This window comes from Mus caroli, chromosome 3 (genome assembly GCF_900094665.2).
Source record: "Mus caroli chromosome 3, CAROLI_EIJ_v1.1, whole genome shotgun sequence".
Lineage (NCBI taxonomy): Eukaryota > Metazoa > Chordata > Mammalia > Rodentia > Muridae > Mus > Mus caroli.
In genome coordinates, this window is record NC_034572.1 from 50,776,369 (window position 1) to 50,779,998 (window position 3,630).

A 3,630-nucleotide genomic window follows, 5' to 3' on the forward strand; every position below is an offset into this window, starting at 1 on the left:
AGCTGGCAAGTGTCAGCTGACCCTGCGCCCTAGCTACCCCGGTGCTTTTCTGACCGGAAGAGCCCCTTTAGTTTCTTGGTTAGAGATATCCCAAGATAGTTTATGTAACTTGAAGCTATTGTGAAAATTGCTGATTCCATGATTTCTTTCTCAGAGTCTTATGTTATAGTTTCCCACTATCAGAGTGTGAGGGTCAATATGGGATTTAAACTGTAGTAATGTCTCTTTTTCAAATTTGGGTGCCCTTGTGTTGTGGCATAAATGCAAAGAATTGAAATCTCTTCTTGGTGGGGTTTTTCTTTGATGAGTATGGAGTGTCCTTTGCTATCTTTTCTGATTAGTTTTGATTTAAAGTTTATTTTGTCAGCTATTAAAATGGCTACACCAGATTCTTTCTTATATCCATTTGCTTGAAATATTTTTTCCATCATTTTGTCCTGAGGTGACATCTATCCTTGATGTAAACATATGTTTCTTAGATGCACAGAAGGGTGGATCCTGTTTTTACATCCATTCTATTAGTTTGTGTCTTTTTACTGGGGAAGTGAGACTGTTGAAGTTGAAAGATATCAATGACCAATGATTGTAGATTTCTGTTATTTTGTTGTTGTTGTGTGCACATGCATGCAGATGTGTTCATTCTTCCCTTCTGTTAACTTTATTGGTTTGAAATTATTTATTCCTTGTGTTTTCTTAGATGTAATTAACCTCTTTAGGTTGGAGTTTACTTTCTAGTACCTTCTATAGGTATCGATTTACAGATAGGTATTGGTTAAACTTACTTTGGTTATTGAATGTCTCATTCACTCCATCTGTGATGATTGAAAGTTTTGCTGGGTATAACAGTCTTGGCTGGAAGACTGAGACCAAAAATTACAGCCAAGACTGTTATACCCAGCAAAACTTTCAGAGTCTGTAGCACATCTGTCCAGGACTTGTGGAGTCTCCATTGAGAAGACAGGTTTCATTCTGATAGGTCTGGCAAAGAATTCTTTCTTTGTTCTCTATGTTTATTGTTTTATTACATGCAGAGGGAGTATTTTTGTTGTTCAGTCTATTTGGTGTCTTGTATGTTTCTTGTACTTTGGTAGGCATCTCCTTCTTTAAGTTAAGAATATCTTCTTCTATGGTTTTGTTAAAAAACATTTTCTGTGTCTTTGATCTGTGTTTCTTTTCCTTCCTCAGTTTCTATTTTTCAATTGTTTCATAGTGCTCCAGACTTTTTAGATGTTTTGTGCCAGGGGTTTTTTTTTGTTTTGTTTTGTTTTGTTTTGTTTTGTTTTAAGACTTAACATTTTCTTTGACTGTGATACCAATTTCTTCTAACATGTCTTCAAAGCATGTAGTTCTCTCTTCCAGCCTCTTGTACTCTTTTGGTGAAACTTACTTTATGATACCTCTTCAAGTTCCTAAAATTTTTATCTCCAGGTTTTCTCCAGTTTGGTTTTGCTTGTTCGTTTCTTTGTTTGTTTGGGTTTTTTTTTTTTATTCTATTTCCCCTTTTAAGTCTTGAATACTTTTATTCATTTCCTTCCACTGTTCGTATTTTTCATAGATTTCTCTAGAAAATGATGCCTTCATCTTTAAGAACCTCTTTCATATTTAAGGTCTTTGACTTGTGCTTCAACTGTGTTGAAATATTCAGGACCTTTGACTTGTGCTTCAACTGTGTTGAAATATTCAGGACCTGCTATGGTAAGGCTCTAGCCTCTAGTAGAGACATTTTTGTCCTGGCTAATATTGATTGTATTTTAAAGTTGCTGTTTAAGCAGCTGGGATTGGTAAGATTATAATTCTTGGTGGTGATATCTGGTCTTGTCTTTGTTGGGTAGGTGTTTTGTTCCTTGGTTTATGTTTCCTCTCTGGTTGTGAGAAGAGCATGGTGGCTATGTGTTGCCTGGAAAATCTTCTGAAGTTCTGATAGGTGTGGGCACTAGGAGTCCAAGTAAAATGTGTTTCTAGGTATTGGAACATGAGACTTGGGGATGCAAATAAACTCAGGGTGGTAGAGGAGCTTCAGGTGAGGTAGGAAATCAGGGAGTCCCACCAGGATCTGCTTAGTTAGTCCCCTGAGAACAGAGGCAGATACTGAGGCAAGGCCAGAGCAGAAGGTCTGCTAAAGAGCTAAAGAACAAGAGTGGGGAAATGGACTTGGAGGAATAAAGGAAGAGCTGAAGATCTGCAGTTATCTCAGCTGCTTCTCTGGCAGCAGTGGCCTGTATATTCTCAGGGAGTGCCTTCTGTAGTTGGGGGGCTGGGATAAAGTAATGAGAAAGGAAAAAAATTCCAGGGGAGATGTATGTGGTTTACTGGAGATGGGCACAGGAAGGGAAGGGAAGCTACAGAAAATGTTCAGCTTTAGAGCTGGAGATGAAACTGAGGCACTGGACTTGGAGAAGATATGAGAGAGGAAAAGAGCTACAATTAGTCTACCTGGTTCCCTGGTCAGTGTGGCCTGTGGCCAGGAAGTACCTGTTTGAGTTGGGGCGTGAAGCACAGCATTGGGTAGGCAGAATGAGGTTAGAAAAGGAAGTTATCTAGGACCTACAGGAGATGGGGCACCGGGTAGAGGGAGGGTGCGAGAGGTATTTTTTTGAAGAGCTAAGGATGAGAGTGGGTGATTTGATTTGGAGGAGCAGAAGGAGAAATGAAAGTCTTCAGCTAGCTTATTTATTTCCCCGGACTAAGTGACCTGAGTTAGGGAATGAGATAAAGCAACCAGTTGGCTGGAAGGCAGGTTAGGAAGGGAAGATCTATGTAGTCCAGTGAAGATGGGGAGAATGGGAAGGAGGCACAGAGATGGTCTGCTATAGAACTAGAAATGAGACTAGTGGATTGGATGTGGATCAGCTGAGGAAGAGGTGAAGATGTGGTGTTAGCCTTCATGTTTTCATGACCAGATTGGTCTGTCTGTTTCTAGGGGAGTTCCTGCTAGTGTTGGGGGCTGGGACAAAACAACTAATGGGGGGAGGGAAGTTAGGAGGTGAAGATTTACTAGAGATGACGTTGGGGGAGACTACTGCTGGTGTTCTGCTGTAGAGGTGGGCAAGAGACTGTGAGGTTGGACTTGGAAGAATAGAGGGAGAGGTGAGGGTCTGCAATTGGGCCATCTGCTTCCCTAGCCAAAGCTGCCTGTGGGTTCCCAGGGATGGTGTGCTTGAGTTGGGGAGTGGAGGGAAGGAAAAGATCTGTGGGATCTACTTAAATGGAGTGGCCTGGGCAATGTTTCTTTAATATCTTCATTAACTATCTTTCAGTGCTCACATTTGTAATTATCTTCTGAATGTTATCAACATCATTTTACTTTATACGCAGGGTTTGGGTGCTTGTATATAGGTTCAGGTAATATCCAAACCTTAGGATCAGTTAATATGGTCTTAAAGGTTGCCCTCCATGATTACTATCCTTCTTCCAGTCTCTTTGCTAAAGAAGGCTGTGTTCTGAAATCCTGTGAAATTGTTTAACGCTTATGAATATTTCCTGTAAATTAGCAGTTGCACCCGAGGGCTTTCATCTAAGTTTAGTTCTCTCTCTTTCTCTTTCTTTCTCTCTCTCTGTCTCCTTTTTGTTTTGAAAAGAAAACTTTTTCCATGGGATTTTGTTCTAATTGTAGGCAGCATCTCTAGTCTC